The sequence below is a fragment of the Neopsephotus bourkii genome, unplaced genomic scaffold (genome assembly GCF_033783945.1).
Source record: "Neopsephotus bourkii isolate Nb327-2 ecotype Australia unplaced genomic scaffold, CSIRO-AGI_Nbou_v1 NB_673, whole genome shotgun sequence".
Classification (NCBI taxonomy): Eukaryota; Metazoa; Chordata; class Aves; order Psittaciformes; family Psittacidae; genus Neopsephotus; species Neopsephotus bourkii.
Window position 1 is genome coordinate 545,770 of NW_026901172.1, and position 18,092 is coordinate 563,861.

General features: G+C 45.1%; 1 protein-coding gene across 7 annotated transcripts in view; it reads right to left on the bottom strand.

Moving 5' to 3' along the window:
• DAB1 (DAB adaptor protein 1) overlaps positions 1 to 18,092 on the bottom strand; it is a 478,677-nt gene that overhangs the window by 230,492 nt on the left and 230,093 nt on the right. For 6 of the 7 annotated variants that reach the window (XM_061353380.1, XM_061353368.1, XM_061353381.1 and 3 more), the window contains exon 2: positions 17,112 to 17,183. The exons of the other annotated variant lie outside the window; for it this stretch is intronic. The gene's annotated coding sequence lies outside the window, so the exon portion shown is untranslated. The remainder of the gene's footprint in view (positions 1 to 17,111; positions 17,184 to 18,092) is intronic. 7 annotated transcript variants of the gene reach the window in all.

Sequence of the window (18,092 nt, forward strand, 5' to 3'; positions counted from 1 at the left end):
CTCCTCTGTATAGGTAACTTCCTTCTCAACTCCATGCCAAGAGGATGCTCATTTTCAAGACGCATGGCTGCCCCTCAGCCTCCCTATCCATAGGGTGACCATTTGCCCACCCTTTACAGAGCAAGAGAGTCCCTAGAGCCACACAGATGGCTACTGGGGCTCTTCTTCTCAAGGCATTGCTGATACAGGAGCTGGCCTCACCACGGGAGGGAGGATTTCAACCCATTTTCCAAGTTGCTTATTGACACAGGGACAATTTATTTTCATCCAACCAGGTTTTCTTGTGTCAGTCATTCAACATGTTCCTATGTCTTTTTTCCTCCTGTTCTTATTACCTTTTCTGATAGTAAAGACGTTGCAGATGGGCATCAAACTGTGCAAAATGTAAATCATGACTGGGTAGAGTCAGAACATAACAGAAATAAGTTATTTGGATGCTTTTTTTTTTTTTGTCTTTCTGAAGGACCACAGCACATATGGCATGCTAAAAAAGAGTCTCGTGTTCATTAAGGCTAAATGAGACAGGTTAGAGAATCACGGGCACCAAATGGAAAACTCAGGGAATAAAAAGCCCTGGCTGGCAACTCATTCTGCTGATAATATTTTTTTGGATGTTTCCCTCCTGCCCTCTTTTTCCCCCCTCGTTTTTATTTTTTTTTTTAACTGCAAGGACATTTTAGCAAATATTTCACAAATATCTGATGGCTGCTGCTTGGCAATGTGGCCTCCCCCGCTGTGCCTTCCTCATTTGAAGGTCATAATCTTCAAGCTTGTGAAATCATCATTATCGCGGCTAGCCAGCCACTCTGATGTCACAAACGGAGGATGATGAGGACTTCAATGAAGAAAGCAGCAGCAGGAGAAAATGAGCTCCTCAGCCACTGAGAGCTTGTTTCCCCCTGCCCCCCAAAGATACAGCACAGAAACGTATCAGCACAATGATCTCCAAACAGACTATTTCCTGCGTGGTACCAGTGCCGCTTTCAGAATATGAGGGTAATTTCGGCCTTGTGCTAGCGTAACAGAGGCTTCCAGTTTATTTTAAGGCATTGAAATAAACTTGTATTTAATGGAATAGCAGAATCTTGTTCCCTCTCATGGAGTTTATACAGAGACCTCAGAGCTCTTCTATAAAAATGAAATGAGCCTCCCTTTAACCCTTAGCAATATGAAAAGGCCAAGATTCACCACAAGGTTACCTAGACCTGAGGTTTCACTACAGCTGGGTAATCTGCCCCTGCATCAATAAAAACCAACCCAACCCCCCCCAAATAAACACTGCCTGACAGATTAATAACATGTGTTCAATGTGCACTTCTCCTTATTGCTTGTTATTAAGCATCCCCGACAGCATAATTCACAAAATTCAGGGACTTGTAGTTGGTGACAACTTTTTCCCCAAAAAATGAAAGGAGAAGGAAAGGGAAAAGGAAAAAGAAAGGGAAAAAGAAGAAGGGAAAAAGAAGGAGAGGGACACAGCAGAACTGGGACCATCCTGACACATTTCTTCTGCCTGTATTAATGGATTATCCCCTCTCCCGCAGAATGGACCAGAAGACACATATGCCTCACTTACACATTACTTAATTATTGGAAATACAACTAGAATGATGGCGCTGACTTTCCTCCAGGATAGACGCTCTGGGAATGTGATCCAGCAATTCTGAATGCCATTATTTTGAATAAAGCTATCAGTGTTTCTCCTGAAGAGTTTGGAATACAAGTAGATTTCTATTGTCACTATAAACGCTAGTGTGTCTCTTGGGCATCAAACAAAATACATTTCAGTGTTACTGCCTGCTTGAATGAGACATTAAAAGAGCTATATTCTGAATTCCTGCTGCTTTATAGAAATATGAACTAATAGTGCGATGACACCGCTCTACTGTCTCTTCCTGTTTCTATCTTACGTGCTACCTTGAAATATATCCAAGTGCAAAAGCAGCAGTGCACTGGGACTAACCCCAAACCTAGAAAATGCAATGGAATCTGACATACAAATGAGAGCAGAAGTGTTTAATACCAGAGGCTTGGAAAAACCTGAAATTCCCAGACTGTCACTGTGCTCCTGACGCTTGGCACTGGTACCGGGCTGTGTAACTCGGGGCGGATTTCATGGTGGCAACTGCATCCTTGTGCAAGAGCCATCTTCCAAAGGCGTATCACAGCAACAGCATCCCAAGCTTCCCGGATGCAGATTTTAGCAGTGGAGGGGAGAAGATGTAGAGAAATAAAAGCACAACAGCTGCAGTGCCACAGTCCCCTGGCCTAAGGAATATGTTGGGAGTGCACACCCACTATACTCAATCATTAAAAACAACATATGGTAGGTTGGTGTTCATGCTGCCTTTCTCTGCCTGCCCTGTTTCTGCTCAAGGTATAAGTAAATTAAGAGAGAGCCAGGCTGCTCACGTGAGCAGAGCACTGAGGAGAGAACTATATGGGGTCAACAGGATGCATAAATTCCTTATCAGGGTTATTTAAAACCTTCATCATATCTTCATCCACTCTAAAAGCTCCAAAAGGCACTGAAAATTTATCCCATTTTGTCTTTGTGTGGCCAAAGCCTTCCCTCACATTTTTCCGTTCTCATTGCAGCTGATACACCCCATCATTGCCGTCACTGCCCACAAACTCCCAAAGCACAGAACATAAAAGAATAACATGGTGTTTGCAAACCAGGTAACAATAACTGAGATGGCTCACCCATCCCCTCTTTGTGTGTGTTAGCTATGACACAAAGAGGTTTCACATACTGTGAAATAGGCCAAAAGATGCATTGTTCTCCTTTGGGAACAGCCCCACAGTGTCACCCTGGCATGTGTGGGTTGACCCATAGGTGGGCAGACATAGGAGATGGGTGCTGCAAAATGCCCTTCCCATCAACTGCCCTGCAGCAGCCACAGCTGGGCCATGAGTGCAGTGAGCAAAGATCACTCTAGGAGCAGGAGAAAACCCAGGAGTGACATGGAAGAGCAGTTCAGATAAAGGCACAAGCCTGCAGCACAGCAAGGACATCAGCTGAGATACATGACTAATGCAAGAGATATGAAAAAGAGTTGGACCAGGACCCTGCCCCGGGAGGGTTCCTGCAAAGCGTGCAGCAATACACACCATGGAGGTGCTGGGAATGCTGTGGCTTGCATGAGACCCACACAGGAATAAAAAAACATAGAAACACAGACTGGTTTGTGTTGGAAGATACCTTAAAGCTCACCCAATTCCAACTCCCTGCCATGGGTAGGGACACCTTCCACAAAAGCAGGTTGCTCCAAGCCCCTGTGTCCAACCTGGCCTTGAACACTGCCAGGGAGGGGGCAGCCACAACTTCTCTGGAAAGCTTCTCTTTCATTATCTCACCATCTTCAAAGTGAAGAACTTTCTTATATCTATCTCATCCAAATCTACCCTCTTCTAGTTTAAAGCCATTCCCCCTCATCCTGTCCCTACAGGCCCTTGTCCCAAGCCCCTCTCCAGGTTTCCTGCAGCCCCTTTAGGCACTGGAGCTGCTCTAAGGTCTCCCCTTCAGGAGCCTTCTCTTCTCCAGGCTGCCCCAGCCCAGCTCTCTCAGCCTGGCTGCAGAGCAGAGCTGCTCCAGCTCTCGCAGCATCTCTGTGGCTTTCTCTGAACTCGTTTCAACAGCTCCACATCCCTCTTGCGTTGCTGCCCCAGAGGTGGATCAGGACAGCAGAGGGGCAGGATCAGTGACCTGCCCACACTCCTTTTGACAGAGCCCAGCATATGGTTGGCAAAAAGAGAACCAAAGGCTTTAACTCCACATCCATCAAAATCAGAATTATTAGTATCTCCTAACATGTAGACTGCTTTTAATATTGCAAAAGGTGGCACCAGAAATGCCACTGCTGGCAGAGGATTCAGGGATGACAGCGCCAGGCACTGCTGCGGTACTGGCTCATTGTGAGAGCTCAGGAGAAATGACACCAGAGTTGATGTCGCGACTGCAGAGTTAACCTTTGTCACCTCTCTATTTAGCTGACTTTCTCCCTTAATGAAGCAGTTTGATTTATGTACAAGTCATTTGCCTTCATAATAAATTTATTAAATGATCATCTTTTTTTCCCCTCCAGATTTGTCACTTGAAACGTGGTAATTGGTGTTTAAACCTGCAATGGCATGTCATCAAATGAGTTCAAACAACGTTACACGTTCCCTGCTCTCTGTATTGTAACAAAGCTCAGCTGTCAGCACTAACCTGGGGACAGGAAGACTCCAAAGGTAAGGAAAAATCCTGGTGGATGCTACCTTGGGATGCTGATAGCCCAAGGAGCTGCAGCTTCTTTTCATTCTCAGTGACATGAGACATAACAAGGACTAGGGAGCAGCATGAGATGCACTGGTACCTGAAGTGGTAATCCAGCCAACAAGAAGCCCAAGGAATTCAATAAGGACTAATTACATGGATAACATCAGACATGTTTGAGTATGCTGCTGAATCAGACCCTAATCTCTCACTCTTTTGGCACCTCAAAACATGAAAACAAGTAAAACCATGCCAAGAATCTGCTATAAAAATAATTGCTTTTAGCTTGAAAAACTTACTTGTAAAACACCTATAGAGTTGCAATTGGTCTTATTTTCCCTGCAAGAATCATTTCACACGAGATCCTTGGTTTTCATTTGCAATCTGAGTCAAAAAAGTACTTCTGTTTTAATTAGTTTTATAAATTTGCTGAGCTAAATGAATACGGCAGCAAAATCAAAACTACAGAAACTGTGCGTAATCTGAGCAAACTGTATTACTTGTGGAACAAATTGTAAATCCATTGCTTAATTAAAATTATTCAAAATGCCAAGACGTGGAAACTCTGCATTGTGCTGCCATACGAAATCTAAAGCTCATCTTAATAACTTCCAATAGCCTCAGCTACAAAACTTTGTCATTTGAAAGGTTTACATCTATGCACATGAATTTTCCCCCCCCTTTATACATGTACTTTTAGGATCTCACCCTGATTTGATCAATGATGGCATAAAACATCACTTGAACTTCTGTTCTTGAGCTGCAATGACTGAGAAGACAATGAAATCAGAAGACATGAAATTCAAAACACAGCTTGCAAGGTGCCGATGCATTTAACTCCCAAGTCTTCAAGGCTCTCCCAGTTTATCCAAGAGGAACAGCAGCCTCCAATGCCCTGGGAAAGAGTGGCTTTGCCAAAGAGCCAACCATCCTTGAAAGAACATCACTACTTCACCCTGTGGGTGATAAGGGCAGCATCTTGCCACATTTTCACAAGGACCATAGTCCAGATGCAAGCCTTTCTTCCCTAGAACATCACACACGGCCAAAGAGATGAAACCCTTTGCCCCAGAAGCAGTTTTCAGTGGAAGCCAGGCAGAAAGCAGCTGGTGTGCAAAATGAGCAGTACTACGTGGCTAAGGGTTTAGATGGAGAGCGGAAGAGTTTTAAATTCATTCTATGACACCAATTGGAGACTTTTGTTCTAGTGGATAATCATAGTTTTCTCAAAACCCATTACAATCAAAGTAGAACTTAATCTATTTCTCCTTCCTTGCGATGGCTCAGTGTCAAAGCCCGGTGAGCAGCAGGGATTAGCAATATCTGATTTCAGCTTTCAGAGCATTAATAATCATGTGAAATTGCTCTTACAAGCAGGGTTTCCTTGCCCACCGACTGCTGTGTAGATCGCTAGGACAAAACCTACCCAGAAACACAGAAACTGTATTTCTATACAGCTCTGCCAGCTGGCCACACCATTATGCACGTAATCCCTTCTACTTGGGTTTCGCAGTAGGAAAAAAAATCAAGATCTGAGTTGAATACATCTTAGGAATTTCAATTTAATTAAGAGGATGACAGGAGGTGATACAGGCAGAATGGTGTTTAATACCATACTACATTTCTACCTGCATAACACTCATACACCTATGCCCATGTGTTGATATGTTCTAGTGGAAAAGAAATCTATGCAATCTGTACTATGTCGTCGCAGACATCAGTATCACACATACCTGTTTGGAACCAAGCGAAGGAGACAAAAATCTCACTCTGTGCTGCAGGAAAGGGAACAGATGGTGCAAAAATTCACACACACACAAATTCACACTTGGAGCTGTGAAAGGACTCCATCACGTGAGGAGCTGCATGGTGGAACAAGGGACCAGCAGAGACCTTGCAGCCATGGATGGAGCATGGAGCGAGCCACGCACATGCTCGGAGACATTGGCTCTTCCCTTTAGATAACTGCTGAATACTTCCACACACAGTTCCACCCATTCCTACAACCCAGAGCCAGCTGTGGGTACCCAACATATCCAAACAGCAAGCCACCATGTGCAAATGCAGAGCCCCCTGTGTTTTATTTAAGAACACTATGCAGATGGTTGTCTAGAAAGCACACCCTATAAATAAAACATGTTTAATAACCCAAGTAAACCAAACAAAATAAATAAACCATGCTGCTGAATGGCAACTTCCTCTGCAGAAGAATCTGTGAAACACTTTCTGGGGTTTGCAAAGTGCCTGCCTGCAAACTATTTTGCATGATACAGTCATATTCCTTAAACAGCTGCGAAGGCCTGCATGGTGCATCAGTTAGCAAACTGCCTGCTGAAAGGCTCTTCTGCTCTGAAACAGCACAAAACAAACCGCCTCAAACGTCAGCTTGAGTCAGGACTCAATGTTATAACTGCCAGTTATAGTTTGTTAGAAAACAACAACTGTTATTTTCTTACTGCTGGGAGTCATTGTTCTTGAGGGGTTAGCAACATCAAGCCAACTTGCACCAGCTCGTGTCCAGCCTAGCAGATTCCTCACAGACCATTGGGAAAGCAGTGAAGCTGTGGCTGCCCCATCCCTAGAAGTGTTCAAAGCCAGGTTGGACAGGGCTTAGAGAAACATGGCCTAGTGGAAAGTGTCCCTGCCCATGGCAGGGGCTTGGAACTGGGTGAGCTTTAAGGTCCCTTCGAACACAAACCATTCTAGGATTCTATTAACAACTTACTTCTGAAGACATTACTCTCAGCTGCAGAACAGGGTGATGTGAATGAGTTCTGAGCTCATTCTGGGTTTATTTCCACCTCCCAGTTGAAGGGCTGAAGCCAACCCGACCTGTGCCAGTTCTGGAAGGGATTGGACAGTAGTCTTAGTCCTGCTCCTTGCAACAACAAGGGCAAGAGACGGAGCACAGAAGAGAAATGTCCTGTCCCAGCCAGCTAGCTGTTGGATGGCCCCTTGGGAGGCAGTGTGGGTGCAGTCTGCTGAAAACCACTGTGAAACTGCTCTAATAAAACTCCATGGCTGCCTCTGAAAAGGGGCTTCAACTACTCTGTGTAGATAGTGGGGGGGGTCATTTCTATAGGAGGAGTTGGCAGGATTGAAGCCAGGCTGGTAAGAGATGGTTTTCAGAGTTAATTTGTTCCTCTCTGCCCTTATTTATTCTCTGAATAAAGCTAAGAATGCAGGAAGGAAAACCAAATCCAATTCAGCATCAACTGATTTTTCTCAAGACAGAAGCTCCTTTTCATTAAAAATATCCCCTGTATTTCCATACATGCCACAATCTGCTGAATTTCCAGAACATATTATCTCTATAAAGCCTCCTGCTTTCAAGAGATCCGTAACTGTTGGCTTCCTTGCTACATGCTACAACACAGCTTGCCTTGTTTCACAGCCAGAAGTGCTGCTCTCTCTTTTTGTCTTGCTCTCCCCAGCAGCTCGGCTATTCTTTTGAGACATACTGCAAGTGTCAACAGGTGGGATGGGGCATTTGGAGGTAGCGGCTGCTGTGTTACTACAAAGGGACCATCTGGGCACGACGAGCGGGCACAGAACGCAGAATCCGCAGCCAGCAATGCTGGAACATCTGTCTGCCTCCAGCCTCTTCACCTATGGTAAAGGTTATGCACCATCATGGTGCCAGCTGTGTCAGGTACTAGGGTTTTTAAAGGATAATTAAAAACCCCAGCAATAGCCTGTGGGGACATATTGTTTTGCATCTTTATGCATTTTAAAATACCAAATTTTGCTTAATTCAAAGCTAAAGTATCCTCCCTGCACTGCAGAACTTATCACCACTAATCAGATACATGCTTACGTGCAGGACCGCACTCCACACGATAGCAGTAGGTACTGTATGCTTTGCCTGCATAAGCATGTAAGGGGGAGATTATGTTAGATAGAACAAGGAATTCTTTACTAAGGTGCTGGCACAGGTTGCCCAAGGAAATTGTAAATGCTCCATCCCTGGCAGTGTTCAAGGCCAGGTTGGATGGGGCTTGGAGCAAGCTGCTCTAGTGGAAGGTGTCCCTGCCTGTGGCAGGGGGCTGGAACTGGATGATCTTAAAGTCCCTTCCAATCCAAACCACTTCATGATTCTATAAAACCTGGGATTATACAGGCAGCCAAATGACTTTCAGCCAGATTTCCCAAGCATACTATCAAAGGAGGGAGCTTAAAACCATTAATATGCTATCAACCATGCACTTAAAAACCCACAGAGGAGCCCCAAGACAACAATTTCCCCCATATTCCTAATGGATTTTACTATGAATAAACGAAAGAATTCCCACCCTGCACTTTCCCTTTCTCAGACCACTGCCAACTCTGACATTTTGTATATTCCTCCGAGCAAACCAGTGCCAAACATTTCCCTGTCTTTAACAGCAACTGAAGCAGTAGCTACTGGGGACACCTGCAATGCTCAACCCATCACAATGACTGAGCCAAAGCCCCAGACTTTCAATTCCTTTGGCTAAATCCCAGACTTTCATCTCTCCTGGCTTTTCAAGCCTGCACTGTGCTTCTAGCAAGGAGTGCTCTCCACTGATGACAGCAGGCAAGAAATGAGGAGGAAGACATTAATTCCATAGGTGATTTGGGCTCAGCATCTCCATGGATGCTCCCTGGCTGCTAACGCGGCAGCATGAACCGTGTGGGGCACTGAGGTGCTTCCCAGTTGGCATCTTCAGAGGAGGAAGATGGAAAGCTCTCCAGTTACCTATCCAGCCTAGCATAACCTGGGACCTTTTGATCCTTTTTGCTTCTTTGAACACAGGGCTTTTTTTAGCATGTCTTGGTAATACTTTATGCCTTTTTTAGGGATTACTTGGCAGGACATAGCACCTAAGGAAATGGGACCCTTGTGTGTGTCCAAGTTGTAGAACCAGCCTTGAAATGTGGCTCCTCTGCATGTGACATTTTTTGATTCCCCAAAACTGGACTTTCTGACATCTTTTATAAAGCTTTTTGATGCCTATTTGTAAACTCGCTGCCTTCACAGGCTTCCTCCCTATTCCTCATACCCAAACAAGCCTGCTCACTGAATGACACCGACATGGCTGGCACGGCAGCACTCACACCCTGCAAGGCACCACTTTCCAGGGGCCGATTTTTTACACCAGCCACTGGTAAATGAGCCTCATGTGACAGACCACTGGCTGGATAATGAGTTCATTCTCCAGACCCACCGAGAGCAAGGTACTTTCCTGGCCCATCTGTTCACTGAGCTCCTCACGGCATGGCTCCGGGAATGCTGTTTCTGAAGAGAGGAGCAAACACCCGGTGGACCACTGATGTGCAATAGACCCCGTTTTGATGGCCTCTGTAACACACAGTGCAGAGCTTTCTCAGCTGAAAAATGGGAAGAGACAGAGCACTGGGATCACTTCAGAGCCATTGCTGGAAATTCTTAAGGTGGAAAAGAAAAATCAGGAGGGAGGAAAGCCTCCAGAAGGCTAAAACACATCTAGCACGGAAGTAGCACAGGCACAGTGATGCTCTTCAACCACCTCTTACTTCCTCCATGTTTTCTAGGAGAAACAAAAGTTCCAGGGAAGTCACAGGTCTGTAAACAGAAGTAGTCAGAATATCAAAGCAAAGATCGTGGGAGACTGGAACAAGGAATGACACTTAAAATACCAAGCTAGGAAGTGTATCCAACCTCGACTGAAACATTGGCACACGTGACCTCAAAAAGAAAACACAGATAAATAGCTTAGGTACCATCTGCAAATGTCTTTGGAGGCAAGAAAAACTGGCACCTTCTTCAATTTGGAGAAGGGATGAATAAGAAGTGACAGGGGGTTGGTATACTTGGTATACCCAAGTGGTGAGTGGTTTAATGAGGATAAAGCAGGCTGCCTAATATACCATCTTCTCAGTACAAAAGCCTGGCAACGGATGACTCTGACAAACACCACATTTAAAACTGCCTTTAAAAAATGTTGGTTTTAAACACACTGTCCTGGCAGAGCTCCCTGCTATTTCATACGAGCGAAGTGCAGATGTAGGTGGTTCATTAACGCACTGGGGCTGTTGAAGGTCAGGAGAACATCTTCACTCACAGCCAACAAGGCTTTTTAACAATGAACTCTCATGGTTAGGCTTGGGATACAAGCCAACTATGAGTAGCAGAGCTTGCTCCAGGTAAATCCTTTCACAGCTGCCTATTATTCCATATCACATCATTTGTTCTGACACGTATAGCACTGTCCATATAGAAACAGGACCAAATACATCATAGGTGCAATCCAGTATGGGAAATCCTATTTGGTTGTGCAACTACATTACTGTCTTCTCTCTGACTGTGCTAATGTCTGAATTAAACTGTAATATCTCATGACTGGAACCCTTCTTTAATTCATGCTGAAGAGCTCTCACACAGTCTGTGGCACTGAACAAAGTAGTAAATTCACCTCAACATCTTTATGCTTTCCCACAGTCTTTAAATCATTCATATCCAGGCTTTCTGTGTGTTCTGGACTGGATAGAAATATTCCTAGCCCATAACTTTTCTATTAATGCTCTTGAGGAACAAACTCTTTAGAGAGAAAGTTCTGTTCTTTAATCATCAGGAGAAAGAGCAATTCCCGTGTTTCACTGCCACAGGATGAGCCCCGAGAAGCCCCTGGGCTCTGAGCCTAGGAACCCTAGGACAAATCAGGCCCTGAATGCATCCCTAGTGAAGAGCACACTCTGCAAATGGATGCCTGGTGAGGTGCCACTCCATCTTTCTGCTTTCTTGCAAGGAAAGGAAGTGTCAACAGTGCTCAAGAAGTCCTCCCCCTGTATGGGCAATGAAATCAGGCAAAATCTCCCAACGTGATGTGCTTCTGTGAATGAAGCATCCTCCAGATGTGCTTCCCTGTAACATGTAATGCCATTATTCCCCAAGACTTGATAAAAACTTGAAAACAAGCTTGAAAATAGGGTCCTCTGCATCATCTGAAGAGGCTCAATGGGGTAAACAACAGAGGTGCACCATAGGAAATCAGACATCACTGCACTGCAGTGCGAGACACCTCCCAAACATCGTCTTCAATGAGAAACAGCATGCCAAAGGCTCGGAGGTAGCAACTCACTACTGAATACAGCAAAACATGTTAAAACAACATTAAGAGTTCGGTTTAAACATGCAGAATTCTGCAAAATTCAGAGAAAGGCCTTCCTTAGCACAGACCCTATACAGCAAGACACTGCAACCTTTACAGTATCAATGACATTTACTGTCCCTCTCTTTTGACAACTGCTCTTTCCTCCATTAACTCCTTTTCCTCCATGGATTTAACCCAGAGTGAGAAGGTCCCCATAATCATTGCTATAGAGGCTGGTAGAGAAGAACCCCATAGGGGTTTGCTATACTGTGAAATACCCCAAGCTAAACCTCACTGAATGTATTTAGCAATGACACAAAGCACAACTGCAGGGGAAAACCTCTCTCTTCTCACAGGGGCTCTGCACTGGCAGCTTTGGAGCCACTTTCCACTGCTCTGACCAAGAACTACTCAACATGACCAAGAGCTTTGCTTCATCTCAGGGAGCTTCTTGGGATGAGATGCCTTGGAAAACCCACTTCCAAAGCATGACACAAAGGTACAGGACATACACCTGGATAACTAAGAAAGTCCCTACCTTTCCTCTGCTTCTATGCCTTTGATACTTCAGGATGCTGATAGCAACTTGATGCAGTTCACCTAGTTGTACAATTGCAAAGACAAACTGCTTCTAACCTCCTGTTCCCCAGTACATCAAGCAGCACGTAGAGGCCAGCAGTGCCTTTTCTGGTCCCTGCAGAGACTCAGGAGTTCCCCCCTCAGCACAGCTCTTGTGCTCTCACCCAGACAGGAGTCTGGATGGTCCTTGCTACAGCACCACAGTGCTGGAAGGTTTAGGTGGACACTTGGAGGGACAGACTGCTTTCACAAACAGCTGACTCTGGCAGCATCAATATGACCTTAGAGTTTGTAGGGGCAAGGAAGATCTTGTTGAAAGCACAACACCCTGCTTTTGAAGCAGCACAACATGCAAGCAAATACGAGGGGGCCTATAAGGATGCTGGGGTGGGACTCTTCATTAGGGACTGTAGTGCTAGGACAAGGGGTAATGGGTTCAAACTTAAACAGGGGAAGTTTAGATTGGATATAAGGAGGAAATTCTTTCCTGTTAGGGTGGTGAGGCACTGGAATGGGTTGCCCAGGGAGGTTGTGAATGCTCCATCCCTGGCAGTGTTCAAGGCCAGGGTGGACAGAGCCTTGGTGCCATGGTTTGGTGTGAGGTGTCCCTGCCCATGGCAGGGGGGTTGGAACTTGATGATCTTAAGGTCCTTTCCAACCCTAACTATTCTAGGATTCTAGGATTCTATGAGCATTGTACCACAGCATGCTGCTTGTTTGTACATTGTTCCTTTAGGTACTCTAAATTGCTGGCTTGAGGCCAGTCTCTCAAGCACATTGGGCTCTCCCCAAAGCCACATGCTACCACAGGTCCCTCTCTACTTCTGAAACTGCTCTGAGACAGTTTGTCCTCCTATGGTGCTCTCCAGCTCCCCCCTTCCCAGCTGCTCACAGCTCCTGCCTCCAGCCTCTGACCTTTCGATGGCTACCTGGGAAATCCCAAATTCAGTAAGAGACTTTTAAAGCAAACAGTTTACATATGATTAATTCTGCCCGCAGACCTCAAACACAAACCAAACCCTTCCTGATTAACAAAGGTCACTGAATCTCAACAGTTTACTGCAAACAATTCCAACACATTACAGCCCTCCTCTGAAAAATGAAGTAAAAGCAAAGCAGGTTTTGCCTGGAGAGAATAGAGGTGGCTGAAGAAAAGGCAAGGAGCTGCCCACATACAAACTGAATAACTGATGGAAGAGCGGATGCGGGTTAACATCACAAGCAAGTTGTCCTTATAAAATGGAGAAGGACAGGGCAGAACCTCTTGCCAGAGCAACCCCCAGTCATAGAATAAAAAATACATATCCTAGTAGAGAGCACTGCCTGGATGAATTCACTGTTGGATCCTTTGCCTGTTGGATTCACTTGGCAGTAGGGTATTCTCTGCATGCTTCAAAGTTGCACTTTTCCTTCATAGATGTCAAAACCCTTTGCAGAGGTAGGTATGACATGACGTTATCTTCACCTTACAGACAGGGGAACTGAGAGGCAATGACAGGAAGCTATTTCTCAAGATGAGATAGTGGGTCATCAGCAAAGTTGGAACCATGGTCCTTAAACCACCCCAGCATCGCTGCCACCCTCCACAGCTGCCTCAGGGAAGAGAAGGCTTAAAAGCAGCAGTGATTCCCATTGGAGGTGCTGTGCCTTGGAGGACTTGCCAGTGGTGACAAATGGTGACAGTGCCAAATACAGCTCAGCACCTAGGGCTTCCCAGTTGAGCCGGCACACCAAAAAGCTCTGGTGGCACAAATGCCATCCTCCCATAGAGCTGGTGGTCCTCAGGCAGTGATGCTCCAGCCCTCGGTGGGCTTTCACAGCTCTCTGGGACCAGCAGGAGCAGCAATATCCTTTACTGAGAGGAGCATATGAAAACATTAAGAGGGAATCCTCAATCATCTTCCCTCATGTTCCCATCATACCTTTCTCTATTAGGCAGCTGTGACTTTGCTAACCTGGCTGATCCATAATTCATAACTATTATCCATGCTCAATAATTACAATGTTAATATTTTGTTAATTTAAAAGGACCTTCCTCTGGCAGAGTTCAGCCTCTACCACTGCCTAATGCACAATGTAAGTGTTTATGAACAAAAGTGCTCTCTCTCCTCTTTCTTTTCCTCCCCAATTCATGCCTTCAAAATGTTTTCATAATGCTGGGGAAAAAAGGAATTCTACAGGAAACCTCATTACTTTAAGGTAAATTTAAAAATGATGAGATGCACAAAGCCTAATCTATCAATCAAAGCCAATTGTGCTGTACAGACTCACTTGAAAGCCCTTCACTTTCTAATCAGTAATAGGTAACACTATCAAATTCAGCCCTACACTCTCTAATCACTAATAGGTAACACTATCAAATTCAGCCCTCCACTCTATTAGAATTGCAGCAGAAAAGCACTTAGTGTAATATCCAAAGAGAGCTTACCGAATACTATTCACTTGGCTCGAAGACAAGTCCAAGTACGTTAGTAATTCGTAAGCGTCCTTAAGCAATGTGCTTTATCAATATGCTCAGAAAAGGAAATAAAAATACCCAACCAGAACATTGGTACATGAAAAAAAATCAAAATCTAACTTGTGTTCAGCCAGAGAGAACTGTGACTTCTAATAAGTGTAGGGATTAATTTGTGAATTACACGTGGCTGTGGGGCTGTCCTGGCTGCAGCATCCGTCAGACTATCACAGAATCCCAGACTGGTTTGGGTTGGAAGGTGCCTTAAAGCTCATCCAGTTCCAGCCCTTGCCACTGGCAGGGACCCCTTCCACTAGAGCAGCTTGCTCCAAGCCCCTGTGTCCAACCTGGCCTTGAACACTGCCAGGGATGGGGCAGCCACAGCTTCTCTGGGCACCCTGTGCCAGCGCCTCAGCACCCTCACAGGGAAGAGCTTCTGCCCAAGAGCTCAGCTCAGTCTCCCCTCTGGCAGGTTCAAGCCATTCCCCTTGGCCTGTCCCTACAGGCCCTTGTCCAAAGCTCCTCTCCAGGTTTCCTGTAGCCCCTTTAGGCACCGAAAGCTGCTCTAAGATCTCCCCAGAACCTTCTCTTCTCCAGGCTGGACCCAGTTGCAAACTGCAGGAATCATTTCCATTCCCTACTATTCCCCACCCCACTTACCCTTCCTTCTGACCACATTCATTGCAGGCTTGTTTGTAGCAGGATTTCTTGTGTCCTCATCTCCTACTGCCACCTTTTCCCATCAGTCCTCCTAAGCACTACAAATGTGCAGCGTTAAACTACAAAAGTATAGCCATGAACTTCACTCAGCCTCCTCTCTGTTGGCTGTGACTTGCATCCTTCCTCCAAGGGAAGGACACATAGACACTGAGCATCTGCGACCAGGTCCAATGCTCATTTTCATGTTATTATCCACCCCAAATTTAAGACTTTCTAAGGTTTTCTTGCTCTCCACAATAAATACCACTGACAGCACACTGCGGTAAAACACCCATGGATTTAGCAGCACCCGCAGGCAGCAGCAGCGTTGACGAGGGGATGCAGCAAACATCGAGTTTACACGTATACAGAGACACTGCGTGCTGGTGACAAGTAGTACAAAGGCTTCCTTGATGTGAAGACAGAATGACTGCATTGCTCATGTCAAAAAATGATCAGTGGAAGCATAACAACAGACCATTCTGCATGCTACACATGCTGAATAAAGCACAAAAATAACTCTTTATGTTTCCTGTGCTTTTTTTGCCTGGTTTCTCAGGAAAAAAAACAAAAGACATGCAATTGTACTGTCAGTCACTGCTTCCCCAAATAACTTTTGAACCTGTTGGCTGATCTCAGGTTTGACAGATAAGCAGAGGTCCCAAAGGAATCACATTCCTACCAGATGCGTTTAAATAACAGGGACTCAAACTAGTGCCTTTACTGAATTCACCTCTGTGCCGTGCTGTGCACTGGTCTGTACCTCAGGGGTACCAATTAGACCACAAGCCAGAGCAGCTCTCCTGATCAGGGAACAGCTGGGGGAAATGCTTACTTACACCATCAGACAATGCACAAAGGAAAAATCATGTGAGTGCTCTAACCACAGGACATGCTGAGATGAGCATTCCAATCCATCCTTCTCCAAGCAGAGCAGGATCCAGCAACATCCATGCACGCAGGCTGAGCAGCTGGACTTGGCATCTTTGACACTTACTCTGGTCTCAAAACCAAAGCCACTTAAGACATCGGCAGGCTCTGTGTGATGTTAGTGCTAATGCCCCAAAGATTGCCCTGTTTCCCCAAGGCGCAGCAATAAACGGCATTACCTTCTTCAGCCTTCCCCCGTCTTTCCCCTTGGAGCTGGAAACATAAATGCATCCTCTGAGTTAATAAAGCACTTGCTTTAGTAGCTTAGGTTCTTGCTACCATTACCAAAGGAAATAAATAGAGAAGCATTGCCTGGCAAAGAGCAAGATTTCTATTCAGTTTGAAGGGGATGTGTATGACAGGGAAGCTGCAGAACTCTCATTCTAATAGCCAGTGCTGCTAATTAAAACTGTTTTGGAAGATGTGGAGCTAGCATATAAATCACCCCACTATATGCTATAAATAAGAGGCAGATACTGAATTGAATAGCTCCCATTTGTCAACTGAATGAAGAGATTTGATTGTGCCTTTCTGAATAATAAATCCAGACATACCTAGCAGGGCACTGAGAGTTGCAAGAGTGTCTCTTATCAAACAACAATGATTATATTATAGGGTATGCATTATAGCAGATCATCCATTTCTCTTGTTTTCTCATTTATAGCTGACATCCTCCCTCCCAGATGATACATTTTGCTCTGTACAGCCTGCGTTCATGCAAAGGTCTCAGAAGCAAGGCAGGAGTGAACACTACTGAGTCAATGTGCACCTACTAGGATGTATCACAGACCAGAGGGAAGATTAGTAGGGAAACTGAGTTGTGGTACACAGGTTTTTCTTCCTATCCTTTTCCCCATAGCACTTCCATAGGAATCTCAGAACACAGCAGGTCTCACACAGAGGAGAGGCATAGTTCTTACAGGCAATGGACGCCCATTCATACAAAGCAACACAGAGAAATAAATTCCTTAATATCATCTTACGACATCACTGAACAATGGAAACCCCAAAAGGCACACACACAGCAACAGGTTTGCAACAATAACAATAAATAATAATAATAATGATGATAATAATAATAATATAAAGGTACCTCACTCCTTTGTGAAAAGCTCTTCTCAACCATGAGCACTAGATCCCACTCACAGCCACCATATCTTTCTCACTGTAAAAAACAAATAAATGGGCACTAATTAGGAAATGCCATTTATTAATGCTAAGTTCAGAGCAGGTTTCAAATCTTGCACATACTCATAAAGAAGAAGATTTAGGATTCCCTGTCACACGGAAGGCTGCGGAAGGTTAATTGAGTTCACGGTGGAGGTATCATTACCTCTATAACATATCTATGGAAAAAAGCACTGCAGTCAGGTTATGGAGATAGATTTATTTTAAGCCTTTCAAACTATTTGTTAAGTTTTTGCCCTCTAGCAGGATGATGATTCCTCTCACTTTGTCCCCAAAACCTAAGGAGCAACTTTCACAGCATCCCTCAACCAGTGGGTTTCACACCTTCCCCTGCACAGATGCCCTCATCCCACCCACTGGCAGACAGGAGGTGGAGGTGATCTATGGCCTCTGGCATCTATTCCCTTTTTCGCAAAGGAACAACAGCCTCTGGCACTGACCACAGGATTCAGTGCAGGCTTTTTTCTTCCGTGTCAAAGGAATCACTACTGGCTGGAAGACAGTGAAGCAAGCCAAGGAGCTTCCGTGAGCTTCCCAGGAGCTGTGCCTTTACCTTGCCTTCTGCTGGGGCTTAAAAGTGGGGAGATAAAAGGGGGAATCCCCCCATCTGGGGCCCCTCATATCCCCCTTCCAAAAATCGTACCAACTGTCTACAGTCCTTTCAGTATCACTCAGATAATATCCTTGTGGCCTGCTCCTCATTTGCTCAGGCTAGTAAAGCTGTGACCTATGTGTACCGATTTTATCAACAAGAACTGTAAATAGGGATGATTTTATCATTTTGGGGTTATGGTTGCCAATAAAAAGGAAGAGACACAGCTAGGCTGAAAGCATTTGATGGCTACACATCGATTTTGAATTCCCAGCCATGGCTCCTGCATCCTGA